Source organism: Hydra vulgaris, chromosome 10, assembly GCF_038396675.1.
Source record: "Hydra vulgaris chromosome 10, alternate assembly HydraT2T_AEP".
Taxonomy (NCBI): domain Eukaryota; kingdom Metazoa; phylum Cnidaria; class Hydrozoa; order Anthoathecata; family Hydridae; genus Hydra; species Hydra vulgaris.
In genome coordinates this window covers 17,998,202-18,015,163 of record NC_088929.1, presented here as the reverse complement: position 1 = coordinate 18,015,163, position 16,962 = coordinate 17,998,202, and the positions used below count along the sequence as shown (strand labels likewise).

The window sequence follows — 16,962 nt, the reverse complement described above, 5'->3', positions numbered from 1 at the left end:
TATTAACCTTTTTTTAACAAGAATATCTTGGAAACCATTTATATTCTCCAAACCAGACTTTATAAGTAGTTTTATATATTTTCAAAAAATGTGCTGAATTAAAAATTATATAATAAACAACATTTAATAACTTTAAAATCATTAAATTCTGCCAATAAAAAGAATAAAGTAAAAGTACAGCTTGCTAAAATTCAAATTTTAATACTTTAGTATAAAAAAAGTTGATTTTCTTCAGCACATCACTAATACACTCAAGAATAATTGCTGAAAATTTGAAAAAATTCCAAAGAGCGGTTAAAAAGTTATCTTTATTAAAAAATTAAAAAATGCACAAAAAGTTAATTGCTGGAAAAACGCAATTTAAAAAAATACTAAATGTACATTAAGTTTTATACATAATAAAAATCACTGCTGTCGTATGCAATATCTTCTGCTTCATTATGTTGATAAATAAAACCTTTTTAAGGAACAATTTAGCCATAAGCACACAAAAAAACTATACAAATTGGATATTTTTCAAGATATTGAAAGGAATATATCTTTAAGGCCCGTTGCTAAGGCGCTTTATTATCCAGTACCAAATTTATTCAGCCCTTTTAATTTTTTTTTTTGAATTTTTTTTTATTATTATAAGAGTAGACATAATAAATGAATGAAAATTGTAAAAGTTTAAACTTTGAAAAAAAAAACTTTAGCCTATTTTTTGGGGTATTACCACCATAAGGATCATATTCAAGACCGTCTTTCTCATTCACAACCACTAATTATTTATCTAAAAATTTTAAGTGTAGCAAATAAATATATATTATCATTTCATTTTTATGTACAAAATTAATAATAATACGATGTTAAATGTTTTTAAAGCACTATTTAAAAAAATACAGCACAAGTATTTTACTAGACATGCAAACAATAATTATATTTAAGTTAAAACTCATTTTTAAGCCGCTAAGTTTTCTTTTACAGCTAGATGCCCCCAATTACGGAGCATAGTAATCAGAAACAACATCAAAATAACTTCAAACATAAATAATTTTAAATTAAAACTAAACGAAACAAATTTAAGTAATCAAAAAATGGAGGACTTCTTCTAAAGCTATATTTATTTATTGGTCTTTGATAACATTTTTAATGACAAGTTTTTAATTGCTATACTATTTACGGAGTATTAGGGGCTCGGCATGAAGACTATTTTGTCTCCTTCTTATCCCCACCATTTGCATATTTTACAAAAACATATATATATATGAAATAAAAAAAAATAAAAAAAGTAATGCGACATTGAAATGGAGGTTGGCGCAAACTTCCTTGTCAAATGCTCTTCCGCGTAGCTTTGCATTTTTTTTTAAACAAAACAAAATCTAGAAATAAGATTTATTTAATAAGTCTCAGTAAAGGTGCTTAAAAAAAGAAGTATGTAATACCTGACAATTAAGCATAATCGTTACTAGTTCAATTTAAATTAAATATTGAACATTTAACACATAATTTAAATATTTATTTTTGACTATTTTTGAAATGTAGGGTTTCTCAACCGTCATTAAATTAACAATAGCTTAGAAAGTTTGAACTTTTTATCTTAGTTACTGTGCATCAAAAAGTTATAAATAAGAGAGTTTAAAACAAATCAAAATCTAGAAAAAAGATAAACGTAATAAGTTTCAGTAAAGGTGTGCAAAAAAAGAAGCATGTAATTCCTGACAAATTAGCATAATCATTCCTATTTCAATTTAAATTAAACATTTAACTTTTTATACATGATAAGAATATCTATTTTTATATATTTTTTGAAACTAAAGGTTAATAAGTTTACAATACTTAACCGTTAAAAAGTTTACAATGGCTTAGAAAGTTTGAACTTTATCTGAGTCTCAGTTACGGTGCTCCAACAAATTATACAATAGAGAGTTTGAAACAAATCAAAAACTAGAAAAAAGATTAACTTAGTAAGTCTCAGTAATGGCGGATTAAAAAAAAAGGGTGTTATACGTGATTAATATGCATAAACGTTTTTAATTCAATTTAAATAAAGTATTGAACATTTAATACATTACAGTTAGAATTTAATACATACAGTTTGAATTTCTTTTTTTATATATTTCGAAATTAAAAGTTTCTCAACCGTTATTATGTTTACCATAGCTTAGAAAGTTTGACTTTTCTCTGAGTCTCAGTTATGGTGCATCAAAAGTTTATATATTTGAGAGTTTAAAGCAAACAAAATCTAGAAAAAAGATTAACGTAATAAGTCTCAGTAACGGTGGGTTAAAAAATAATTGTAATAGGTGACAATTAAACATAAACGCTTTTAATTTAATTTAAATTAAGTATTGAAATTTTGATACATGGTTAGAATATTTATTTTTATATATTTTTGAAACTTAAAGTTTCTCAAACCTTATTAAGTTAACCTTATGTGCGGCCGTGGCGCAGTGGTTAGAGCGCTTGCTTTATAAGCAGGAGATCCAGGTTCGACACGAGCTCTGGACAAATTTTCGCGCCACGGTAAGGAAGGAGGCGTGAACTTCCCGGTTAAATGCACTTCCGCGGTGCTCTGTGACAAGACCGTGAGGACTTCTTGGGGCACCTAAAAAAAAAAAAAAGAGTTAACAATGTTATTACCGTTTTTATTTAGTTTAAGTTATTAAGTTTACAATGTTAGGGTTTCTCAATCGTTATTGAGTTTACAAAAACAAAATCTTGAAAAAAGATTAACGTAATAAGCCTCAGTAAAGGTGCGTAAAAAAAGAAGCATGTAATTCCTGACAAATAAGCAAAATCAATCCTAGTTCAATTAAAATTAAATATTTAACTTTTAATACATAATAAGAAAATTTATTTGTATACATTTTAAGGTTTATCAACCGTTAATAAGTTTACAATGGTTAAGAAAGTTTGACTTTTCTCTCAGTCTCAGGGTGCGGATTCACAACTTTTGCGTAACTCTTGCGTAGCTGAGCAAAAGTTACGAAAAACTTACGCAAAATATTTTTTGCGTAACTATTTGGTATTCACAACTTTTTCGCAGCATTTGCGTAAAGTTAAGGTTGCGCATGAGTTACGCAAAACTTAGGCAAAAACTTACGCAAAAACTTACCCAAAATTTGAGGCAAATATTTTATAACAATTTGTACAAAGGAAGTAAGTAGTATAACTATTTTTTTTTTTTTATTAAGACACACAGGGCAATGTAACCAAACAGTGAATGTTTCTTTTTTAATGACAGGGCTTAATTTTACTTACAATTTTTTTGTTTTTTTGTTTTTGTTGTTGCTATATTTAAAAATGTAGCAAAACCATATAGGGGCTATTCAAATAATACGTGACATTCTTATATGGGGTGGAGGTGTTTAAAAGTGTCACCAAGTATCACATGGGAGAGGGAATGGTTAGCCACAGTGTGACATAACAAAATTTTTAAAATTTAAATTCTAATCACAGCGGAATAGTAAACCTTTAGCATAAAAGTACAAACTCATAGATATATTTGTTGAAAAATAACGTCACGTTTCAAATAGGGCGGGGAGAGATTGTTTAAAATGTTACATATACAAAGAAGGGAGTCTAAAAACAGCAAAAAAGTGTTTCTTTGTTTTTGAATTGCCCCATATAGCATATACATGCAATTACTTTTAAAAATAATAGCATATATAGCATAAACATTCTTTCAATCTATTTTGAGTATCTATTAGCAAAATAATCAAAATAATTAATAATTGGATTAAAAATGGAACAAATAGGAGTCGGTTGGTTTTTTAAATGAGATATCGATTATTAACAAAATGCAACACATCTATTATTTTAAATATAAATATTACAAGCACTCATTAAGAAATAATTCGGGCATATTTATTCAAATCCAAATGGGTAATATAAATTGTATTATCCTTGGCTTTTATAAGATAATTATTCGGCTTTCTGTATGAGTGAATCAGTGAATGCCCATTAGTTTTATTCAACCCTAACTTTAAACTTGCAGCGAACCTTATTTGTAAACATTACTGGCTAAATAAACTAGCTAAATATGCAGAAAACTAGCATTTGAAAGAACTTTTTTTTCTATTTTTAATATAAAAAGAAAAAGAAAAACAACATGAAATTGATATTTTGAGTCATTTTTTTAGCGCCCATGCCGGTCCTATAGTACCAAAAAAGGTCTGGGTTCACCCCTGATCAGATCATGCAACTTATCTTGCATTGCTTCAGGAAATTAAAATAAAGTACTTTAGTTAAGCATAAAATTTCACGCTTTTAAAATAATAAAAGTGCTAAACAGTGTTTTTTTTTAACTTCTTGTTTTCATTCTTACTTCTCATACCCCAAGGTATAAGAAAACATGATAATTGTTAAATTTTCTTTTCAGTGGTCTTGTTTTATCATATAATTGACTTGAATCAAAAACAGTTTTATTTGCAATAGGGAATGACAGTTTCATCAAATAAAAAAATTGCTCCAATAAATTCAAGAAATACATTTGATTACATTTTAGTATATTTGAAACTATTTATAAACAAAATTTCTATTGTCAGAAATACAAGGAACACTTTGAAAACATAAGCAAAAGTTCAACAACTTTTCCATAACATACTATGAAAAATACATTGTATTTTTTATAATGTTATGGAAAATGTTTCAATTGTATTTATTAATAAAAGTTGAGTTAGAATTAAAACCCACTTGTTTTTGTAATTTTTTTTTCAGTGATATATCAGATTGAGAATTTATGGTACCATACTTGCACGAATAAAAACATGATTTTTATATTTGATGGATAGCATAAAGTTAATTCTGTGAATCAGGTACATGCAGTATAAAAAAGTTTGACTCTATGACAGAGCAAGTATTGATTAAATCATAACAACAAGTATTGTAGTAGGTTTTTAAGACACCAAATACAGTATAATCTAATAGCTACAACCAGTGTGAACATTATGCTTTCATCTCAAGAGTTGTAATACTATTTTCAACAGCAACAGATAATAATTTTTCTGAATTGTGAAAAGCACTATCACTCCATTTAGACTAACTGGTGGATCAAGAAACTTTTTATGGAATTTCTGCTCTTTGCAATAACAAACTACACCAATGAGATTTCAGATAGATATACAAAAAAAAAAAGATCTACCAAAACAATTTAAACAAATAACAGAATATGTTTATTATTTGCAAATAACAATATTATTTACCAAGAAATTAGGCTTTAAAAAACAATTTTAAAACCTAATTTTTTAAATAATTTAAATTATCCATAGATATTAATATCTCCTGATAATTGAAATAATTAAAAACAGAGCATTATTATTCAAAATAATCTTAATATTGTTATATCTTTAATACCTTTGAATAATTAAAATTATCGAAAAACATAGCATCATTATTCAAAGTAAGTTTAATATTTAGTTTATAATACTTTTATACTTCAATAGCCTGGTTACTCAGAGATAATTTTTGCATTATTGTTTTTTTTTATTTTATTTTGAAAAAGTCTTGTTCTCATTTATAAATTAAAAAAATATATATATATTTGAAAAACTAATAAATTGATTACATATTTTTGTAAATATTGTATCTATATTAGGACAAATATTTTTTCTCTCACACAGAGAGAGTGAGAGAGTGAGTCTCTCTCTCTCTTTATGCTAGTTATGCAAGTTAAAGTATATACTTCAATAATATTATTGCATATATTTTTGTATAATATAGTATAGATAGTATAGTATAGATACAACCATAAGTTAATATAGTATGGATACATCATTATGATGTATCCTTTATCCTTATGATGCATTATTATGATGTATCATCATTATGATGTATCGTCATTATTATGTATCATCATTATGATGTATCATCATTATGATGTATCATCATTATGATGTATCATCATTATGATGTATCATCATTATGATGTATCATCATTATGATGTATCATTATGATATGATGATCATATAGCATTGATGTATGACAATAACTAGTTATTAAGTGAATTTATTTAATAAGTTATTGGCATACTGCAAAACTATACAATATATTCGTACTATGGTCGCTCTCCTTGTTTTAGCTAGGCTATGAGAGAGTGAACTATCCATTATATAGATTGAGTGTATATTTTTTAGGTGAAAACAAGTTTTATAAAACAAGTTTATGTAGTACATCTAAATTTTTGGTAAATATACTGCTATTGTTGTTGTTGTTAAAAAAAAACTATTGTTGTATTATTTAAATAAATAACTTAACGTATAGCAGTATAAAATTAAGATAAAATTATATTTTATTGGCAATAACAAACAAAATCTGAAATCTTTCATAATAATAAAAACGCCATTTTTAAATATTATTAGATAATTTAAAGTTACGCCAAACTTAAGTCAGAAAATAGCAGACGTAACTTTTCTTGCGTAAAGTTTGCTCAGCACTTTTTAGGAAAATGTTGTGAATACCGTTTTTTAGACTTTTTGCGTAAGTAATAACTTACGTAAAAACTTAGGAATTTCGTAAGTTTTTGTTTACGCAAGGTTTGTGAATACCACTTAGCGTAACTTTGAACTTAAGCAAAACTTACGCAAATTTTGGACTTACGAAAGTGTTGTGAACCCGCACCCAGTAACGGTGGTTTAAAAAAAAAGCGTCTAATACGTGGCTAATAAACATAAACTCAATTTAAATTAAGTATTGAACATTTAATACATGGTTAGAATATTATTTTTTATACATTTTTAAAATTAAAGGTTTCTCAACCGTTATTAAGTTTACAATAGCTTAGAAAGTTTGACTTTTCTCTGAGTCTCAGTTATGGTGCATCTAAATGTTATACATTTAAGAGTTCAAAACAAAACAAAATCTAGAAAAAAGATTATAACGTAATAAGTCTCAGTAACGGTGGTTTAATAACAATAGCGAGTAATATGTGACAAGTAGGCATAAACATTTTTAAGTTCAATTTAAATTAAATATTTAACTTTTAATACATAGTTAGAGTTTTTATTTTTATATATTTTTGAAAATGAAGGTTTCTAAACAGTTTTTAAGTTTATAATGGCTTAGAAAGTTTGACTTTTCTATGAGTCTCTGTTACGGGGCATTAAAAATTTATATATTAGAGAGATTGAAACAAAACAAAATCTATAAAAAAAGATTTACTTAGTAAGTCTCTGTAACGGTGCTTCAAAAAAGAAGCATGTAGTATCTGACAAATAAGCATAATTGTTCTTAATTCAATTTAAGTTATATATTGAACTTTTAATACATGGTTATAATATTTTTTTCTATACCTTTTTGAAAATAAAGGGTTTTCAACCGTTACTAAGTCTAAAACGGCTAAGAAAGTTTGATTTTTCTCTGAGTCTAAGTTACGGTGCATCAAAAAATTATACATAAAAGAGATTGAAACAAAACAAAATTTAAAAAAATGATCAAGTTAATAAGTCTCAGTTACTAAAAAAGAAGCATGTAATACCTGACAAATTAGCATAATTGTTTTTAGTTCAATTTAAATAAAATATTGAGTTTTTAACATGACTATGATGTTTATTTTTATATATTTTTTGAAAATAAAGGAATCTAAACCATTATTAGGTTTACAAGGGGGGACGGGAGAGGGAGGCTACTTTTTTTTGTTTGTTCAATAATTATTCAATAAAATTTTTTTAAGAATGTTTAAAAGCAATTCAGCAATTTTGTAGTTCTTAGTGGTTGGCCTTGTACCTCTATTTCTAAAATTTTTAAGATAACAAAAACTTAAAGATATTAAAAAAAAAAATTTATATAGAATTTTTTGCGTGTAAAGCTACTCGCAAAGAATTCTATATAAATAAAAGCTACTACCTTTATGCTTAAATATATGCAATCTAAAATTTGATTTGATAAATTTTGAATGAACAAAATTTTGCGTTGAAACAATAATGAGTTTTATATAGTGTAAAAAATTCCTTTTATTTAACTTACTGATAAAATATTTACAGTTAATTTTGTAAACTAAATTCCGATTCTAATTAAAATGAAATACATTGCGGCAAGAAGCAACAAACTAGTTTTAATAAACTTCTTCAGAAACTCCCAGTAGTTGACGAGTTTTATCAAAGTTTTCTTTACTAGTGTTTGTTATTGTAGTTGTCTTTAATGAAGTCAACAATAAGTTATCTTTGTAAAATTAAAATTAAAAAAGATTACTGCACAGCAATTCATAAATTCGCATCAAAGAACTTGAATGTTTGCATTATTCTTGAAAATATAGTTTTAAAAAAATTGGCTATATTTTTTTAACAGAAATAAAGTAAGTATCATGGGTTTGGAAGGTTTAAAAATTTGTTCTTAGCTTGTTACAAAATATTTTTACTTGAGAATCAGATCTCAATAAAAATATAGAAAAAGAGAAAGATTTGTTAAACGTCGAAAACGATTGAAGAATTAAATATTCATTTTAAGGATACAAGTAGATCATTGCCTCAAAGATTCGCTACATTTAAAACCATAATTGTTGATTAAAATACGAAAAAACGACATCATATGTCTACAGAAGATTAAGCTAATAATTTAAAGTTTATACTTGAAAAATTTGTACAATAATTTATAATCGTCTATAATTACTTTTTTTTTTTTTAAAGTAATTGTAGGTGATTAATCTAACAAGGAAGTTCATGCCTCCTCAATTTAAAATAAGAATTAAATATTTGATACAGTATTGTATTTTTTTTAATTTTTTTTATTATCTTATCGAAATGTTTCTTTTAAAAAAAAAATTTTTTATCCGTTTAGTAAGATAAAAAAAATTGTTTAAATTCATTTAAATGATTTTCCCTTACGAACTTTTTCTTCAAGACTCATTTTAAATGTCTCTTTGTTCTTTTGCGTTCCAGTACTCTACAAAACATACGACGCAGGTTTTGAAGAGGATGGGCACAATCATCAATTTCTAAAAAAGTCTTCTAAATATAGAAACTCTGATAAAAACGAAAAAAAAATGATTTTAAAAAAGTTGGGGGGAGGTCCTGTGCTCCTTGACCTTTTTCTCCCGGCGTCTTCGGCCCTGCTCTATAAAATGCCTCTATTGCACATTTTAAAGTTTGTTCAATTTTGTGTTAAATTGACTCTTGTACCTTTCTCAGCACTTTCATCAGTAATTTTTACTAGTTGATGGTTTTAAATTATTATTTTTGAATAAATATTCTGTCGTTCCGTGTAAGTTATATTTCAGTATGCCACGTGCAGTACCAAAAAAGGTGCAATAAAGAATTAAGGTAAGTAAATTCAATTATTAGTTATTAAAAAACATAGTGCTATTGTTTAAAAAATGGTTCAAATTTTTGTTGGAATACTTTTATATTAGCAAATATTTAGAATTTTCGTTAGAATATTTCTATGTTCGCAAACTTTACAGTTCTTGGTTCAGAAAGTATGAATTTAATCTGAGTTTCAGTTTCGGAGCTACAAAAAAAAATTATTTTCACAGAATAAAACAAAACAAAATCTAGAAGAAAAATAAGCTAATACGTCTCAGTAACGGTGATAAAAAAAAAGCAAGTGTTATCTGACAAATAAACATAAACGTATTTTATTTATTTTAAATTGAATATTAAATTTTTAATACATTACTGAATTTTTTTATTTTTAGTTATTACTTGAAAATAAACGGGTCTCGACCGTTATCAAGTTTACAATGGGTTAGAATCTTTGATTTTTCTTTTGATTAGTTTCAGTAACGGTGCATTGAAAAAAAAGCAGAAGAAAAAGTTTGCCTCATGTCTGAATATCTGAAAAATCTTAACTCTAAAATACATGACGGGTGTTTGTATATTTTTATTACCTTTTAACTAGTAATAGTAAGTTTAAAAAAAATGAAAATAAGAAAGTTTTTTTAAATTATTTTCACGAAATTTTTCTTCAAAACTTAGTTTGAAAATGTCTCTGCACTTTTGCATTCGATTGCACATTTTAAAGTTTGGGGGAATATGACTCTTGTATCTTACCTGGCTCTTTTTAAAGTCATTTTTACCGGCACATGGTTTCGAATCTTTTTCTGTGTAAATATTGTGGCGTTAATTAGAGTATTTGTTTAGAGTGTGCCACGTGCAGTGCCGCTAATGGTGCAATGTAGAAATTAATGTAAATTTAAGTAAATTCTTTCCTATAGTAGTAAAAAAATGTTATCGTTTTAACAATTGTATATATATTCTTTTTATATATTTCTTGAAAGTAAAGGAGTCTTGAACGTTATTAACTTTACAATTGCTTAGAAATTATGATTTCCCAAAGCTTTAAGTCTCAGTAACGGTGCATCAAAAAAATATTTTTAAGAGATTTAATTAAAATCTTAAAAAATGATCAAATTTCTCAGTAACGGTGTTTAAAAAAAGAATAAATAAATGTTCTGTGGTTTCGCAGTAATTTCAGAGTATGCCACGTTTGGTACCGATAAAGGTGCAATTAAGAATTAAAATTTGTAAACTTAATTTAAAATAATCTATAAAATATATGTTACCGTTTAAATAATGGAAAATTTATTTTTATATATTTATTAGAAGTAAAAGAGTCTCGGCGGTTATTAAGTTTACAATGACATAAAAAGTATGATTTCCCCATCGCTCTGAGTCTCACGGTGCATCAAAAATTATTTTTTGTGAGAGACTCCTAATCTTTAGGTTTTAATTTCAAACTTTTAATCTCTCTCAGAGAGATTGATCAAAATCTAGAAAAAAGATAATATTTACAAGTCAGTAAAGGCGTTCAAAAAAAGTATTAACTGTAATACATATAAGCATTAAATGCATTTAATTAAAACTAATTTAAAAATTCATAAAACAGTATTAGAATTTTTATTTTTATATATATAAAAAGTTAGTAATATTTAACTTGTAATTCTTTACCATTTTTAAATTTAAAATGGTTGAGTTCTGACCATTATTAAGTTTACACTGGCTTAGAATGCATGATTTTCTCAGAGTCTAAGTTATGGTGCACCGAAAAATTATTTTTTATAGAATAAGTCAAAACAAATTCTATAAAAAGAGGTAATAAGTCTCAGTAATGGTGTTAATAAACCTATTTCATTAAAATTAAATGTATTATTTAAGTCAAAATAAATATGTTTAGTTGTCAGGTATTACATTCATCTTTTTTTTAAACACCTGAGATCTAGTTTAGATTTTGTTTTGTTCTTATCTCTTTTTAAAAAAATATTTTTTTTGATGCACTGTAACTGAGACTCTGATATTAAATATAAGATTTTATATATATGTATAATATCTTATATATTCTCCGATATTAAACATAATATTAAATTAGATATTAAATACAATATTAAATATATTCTCTGATATTAAATATAATATTAAATTAGAGTTGATTATCCGGTGATGATAAACTCTAATTTAATTGAACTATTTAATCAATTTTTTGTTTTGTTTACCCTATCATTTTGTTTTCTATATCATAAAATATTTTTAAGCATTAAACCTTATTTAATAATATTAGAGTATCTATAATTTACATAGGTATTTACTATAATTTACATAGGTTACTATGAATTATATTATAATTAAAAGTATCAACTGTATTAATATTTTAGTCAATATGCACCATATCAAAAGATATTGAAATAATATTTTTCTACACTACGAATGTTAAATTGTTTAAGTAATGTACAGTAATAGTAAAATTGTAAAAAAAGGGAAGGCAATATTTTTAAAAATGTAATTAAATAATATATTTACAACATTTTGAAAACTACATAGAAAATAAAAGATGGCCATCTAGAAACAATGTACCTTCTTTAGAATGCGATCCAACTGCATATAAATGTTGTATAGAAAAAGAGGATCCTGAATATTTCAAAAAATACTATATCGATGCTATTAATTGTTAGTCAAAAGTGAATAAGTTTATAGTTAATTTTAAATTTATGGGAATTAAAATTTTTATATGAATTGTTTTCAGGATATTTTTCACTGAAGTTATACTAAAAAAATGTCAATTTATATGTGCTTATTTTGGTGAATTAATATCTCTAGAAGAGGGTGAAAGAAGAGAAGATATCTATGAAGAAAACAAAGGCAGTTTCATTTTTTTTTCTTGAACATGAACGACTTAAGTATTGGTAAGTATAATAATTTATTACAAATAAATTTTTTTTTTTTTTAATATCTACAGTTTTTTTTTATTTGCTTATTTTAATGAATTGTTTTAATTAAAAAATTTTTATTTTGAATTTAGCATAGATGCAAATAACACTGAATGAATTGGTAAATATATAAATGATAGTCCTATGAAGAGTGCAAATGCTATTATTAAAGTTATAATGGTGGATTTTCAGCCATATTTGAGTATCTTTGCACATACGACAATTTTACGAGGCACTGAAATTAGATACAACTATAAGGCGCCTAATCTATGGTGGCGAAAGCTTGTTTGTGAAATCGATCTTCTTTCTAAAACCCCAAGGCATTTAGAACATATTCATAGGCATGAAGAACTTGTTACAGAAGCCCTTAGTTTTCCAAAAAAAAAGCAAAGAGCGAGGAAGTATGTGGACTTATATAGAGAAGAAAGGTGATTTTAATATAAATATAAATAACATTAAAAATTCTAAAAAAATAACATCTGTAAGAAAATGTACAGTCAACAAAGATAATGAGCTATTGGCTTGTGAATATTTTAATGGTTTCTTCTGAGCAAGGAAACTTTACGAACATGTTTCAAATTGTTTTAGGCGTAGCAGTGATAACAAGGAAATAAGTTATATAAAAGCTTCTTGTATATTAGTAGGAGAATCCAGTTTGACCAGCAATGCTAGAATTGTACATGAGCACATACTTACAACCATGAAACATGATGAATTTTATCTAATTATTCGCAGTGATAAACTATTATTGACTTATGGAGCAGTAGAACTTGGTAAGAAAGAAGGAGACCTTTACCATGATATGAGCTACATGCTTTGAGTTTTAGCAAAGTTATTGTTGCAATACAGAAAACAATTCAATGCAGAAGATGCATCTGTAAGAGATTTAAGAATAGAATATTCTCTAAAACTCTAGCTATATTAATCAAGTTAGAGTACCTGAAACTAGGCTTACAAAACATGGTTGAAAACATTCAGAATTTTTTAGAGCCTATGGAATCAGACTACAGCATTTTATTAAACAATGCACGCAGTGTATAAGATTTAAGAAAAGGTAATGCACTAGAAATGTTGCCGAAAGAAAGCGACAAAAGTTTTAAGAAATTATTGTGTTAGCGAAATCACCAAGTATTTAAACAATCCAATTCTTACATCTAATGAATATATACATTTGTGTAAACTTACTTATGTAAGAATACTAACATTTAATGCTAGGAGAGGTGGAGAACCTGGAAAGTTAACACTACCAGATTGGGATATGGTAGAAAAAGGTAGGTGGAAACGCCAAATTGCTGACATGAATGCTTTAGACGATCCAATAGAAAAAAAACTTGCTGAAGGATTAAAACTATGTTACATTGAAGGCAAAAAAAAAGGAGAGGTATGGAATTTATTCACTTATTAAAATTTTAATAACATCTTAATACATTTATTTATTCAGATATTAAGAGTTTTATTTTTTATTCAGACATTTTGTTTTTATTCAGACATAACAATTTTAATGTTTTTTTTTTTATGTTGTATATGTTATTAAATTAGGTTCTACTGTGAAAGCATTAGCTCCAATTAATTTTACTGAGGAAGTTGTAGATGCAGTCAGACTGTTAATCAGCTCAAGGCATTATGCTAATGGTACAGGCTGTCTTAAATTACGCAGTTGGTATGCACTGCAATCAATAACAAAAAAGCCTTATTTGTCTAAGCCAAAGCTTATTACACCAAATAGAATTAGAAAGTATTTGTCAACCATTCTGCAGTTGTTAGACATGAATAATTCTGAGCTTTTGTGGCTTACAAATCATGTGGGGAATACTGAAGATGACCATCAAAATTGGTATCGACGGGAGGATTCTACCATGGAATTAACAAAAGTAGCAAAAGTTCTTCTTGCTATGGATAATGGTGATGCAAATTGCATTCAAAATAAGAAAATCGATTCACTATTACAAAATGGTTATGGAGGAAATGGTTAGTTTGTTTTTTTTACTTTAGAACTTTTTTATTTGATTTTTTTTTTTCTGCATATAAATGTTGGTTACCTGTGATAAAAATTTTTTTATATGTTAGTTAAGGTGAGTATATAAGGAGTCCATTTGCAAAACGCCTTCAAGTAAACTCATTTTAAGAAAGCAACGAAAGACTAAAGCATCAACAACCCTTACATTTAACCCTTAGCATCAACAGAAACTGATATTTTCTTTGTCCACTTTTAAGACCATAAATTTTTTTTATTGGTCTGATATTTAAATTTTCAGTATGTAGTATCTAATATTTAAATTTTCAGATTTTAGTAGAATGTGGAAATGGAATTAACTTACAATTTTTATTTTTTTGACTTAAAGCGTTTTGCAGACAGGCACCTCATATTTTGTCTTAAACATCCCGTTTTGTAAAATAGTCTTTTTGTATGGTAAGAAACCTTGTTGTAAATCTGTTTCTAACTACTTAGTGTCGTTTTATATACAAATATATGATGAATAATAAAGCTTCTAAGACAAACAGGTGTGGAAAAAGAAAAAATGAATTAATGTTGAGTATAAAAGAATACAAAATTAAAGACAAAACACGCACGAAGAGGTTATTGTCTGAAATTAAATTTACTTTGCTCTTCTTTTTTAAAAAGAAAAATTCGTTTTAAAATCATAAAAGCCTTAATAATATAGTATTTAAATTTTGTTGTTGCTTATAGTTTAGTGTTTTTATTTAGTCAAAGAAAACCTGGAAATGTTGGACGGAAGAAGAAAACGCATCTCTTCGTAAAGCGTTTTCGATATAATTTAAGAGAAAGATTCCGTGTCCGCTTCTCAATGCAAAAAAAAAATTCACGAAAGTGTACCTTGTCTTCAAAAAAGAGAATATTATTAGAAGGAAATAATCTATGCGTGTTTATATATTTATATACGTATGTATGTTGGTGGAAAGGTGGGTGTAAAACGGCACCTACAAATAATGGTGTGTTTTGAAATTATTATTTTGAAAGCAAATTTATTAACGTTGATTGAATATTTTATTATTGTTTTATAAGTGTAAAAATGTCAGAGTGTTAAATTTGTATATTGAATATATATCAAATTGGTTAAAATTATTTATTTACTTTGTTTTTTAAGCATATCCTAGATTTCTCTAATAATTCACCGAAAAGGAAGTTTAGCATGTAAAAAAAACAATTTAATTAATCTTAAAAAAAAATTCAATAACTTTGCTTTAATGATTTTAATTTAAAAAACTTTCAAAACAGAAACTAAAATCTAAAAATAATCACAAAACACTCCCTAGCGACAAAAAAAAGGGCTATTGGCATAACAATTTTCATAATTTCATGATGTGATTGTATATATATATATATATATATATATATATATATATATATATATATATATATATATATATATATATATATATATATATATATATATATATATATATACATATATATATATATATATATATATATATATATATATATATATATATGTATATATATATATATATACATATATATATATATATATATATATATATATATATATATATATATATATATATATATATATATATATATATATACAGGGGCGCGCTGAGGGTGAGGGATCCGGGTTGGTTTCCCCGAGCAGCTTATTTATGGGGCATCATCAGCGGACGAAAAATATTATAAGTGTTTTATTATTTATATTATTTTTATCCTAGTGGTGCTAAGGTAGGGGCATCCAGTAAATTTTTAATGATCTACCCCGGGCATCATGAAGTCTCTAAAATATATGTATATATATATATATATCTATATATATATATATATATATGTATATATATATATATATATCTATATATATATATATATATATATATATATATATATATATATATATATATATATATATATATATATATATATATATATATATATATATATATATATATATATATATATATAGATATATATAGATATATATAGATATATATAGATATATATATAAAAATATATATATATATATATATATATATATATATATATATATATAGATATATATAGATATATATAGATATATATAGATATATATAGATATATATAGATATATATAGATATATATATAAATATATATATAGATATATATTTCTTGAGCAACGCAATAGCAATAAACTTGAACACATTTTAAAGAAAAACACGATATTTTTTAATCTTGACATGTTTGGTTGTTAACATACTACATTTTCAAAAAATAAAACTACAATTTAAAACTCTGGATATGAATATAAAATCAAAATTTGAAGACATTACAGAGAAATAATAACAGACAAATAGAATTGTTACCAACCAATAAAAATTATAATACAAATTTGCTATTTATGATATCATAATTTGTATTATAATTTTTATTGGTTGGTAACAATTCTATTTGTCTGTTATTATTTTTCTGTAATGTCTTCAAATTTTGATTTTACATTTATATCCAGAGTTTTAAATTGTAGTTTTATCCTTTGAAAACGTAGTATGTTAACTACGAAACAAGTCAAGATTAAAAAATATCGTGTTTTTCTTTAAAATATGTTCAAGTTTATTGCTATTGCGTTGCTCAAGAAATATATATATATTTATATATATATAGGCAGAATTTTGTTGACAAGTGCCATTTTGCACCGGACAAAACAAGTGCAACTTTTTTTGTTTGTTTCATTTTCCTAAGTCTGGTCCGTGTCAACGTCATGAAAGTTTTTTAATAATTAAAGGAAGTATCCAGAAGTTTCCAAAAGCATGCAGAAGCTTCTAGATGTTTCCAGAAGAAGCATCTGAAAGCATCCAGTAGCATCTAAAAGTATCCAGAAACATTCAGAAGCATCCAGACGCATA

General features: G+C 25.7%; 1 non-coding gene across 1 annotated transcript; it reads left to right on the top strand.

Annotated features, from left to right (window-relative positions):
* Positions 1-11,930: 11,930 nt before the first annotated feature.
* Positions 11,931-15,198, top strand: LOC124816961 (uncharacterized). The gene is made up of 4 exons (XR_010641205.1): positions 11,931-12,092; positions 12,209-13,497; positions 13,656-14,084; positions 14,824-15,198. It is a non-coding gene; the product is annotated as an uncharacterized LOC124816961 (transcript).
* Positions 15,199-16,962: the final 1,764 nt, after the last annotated feature.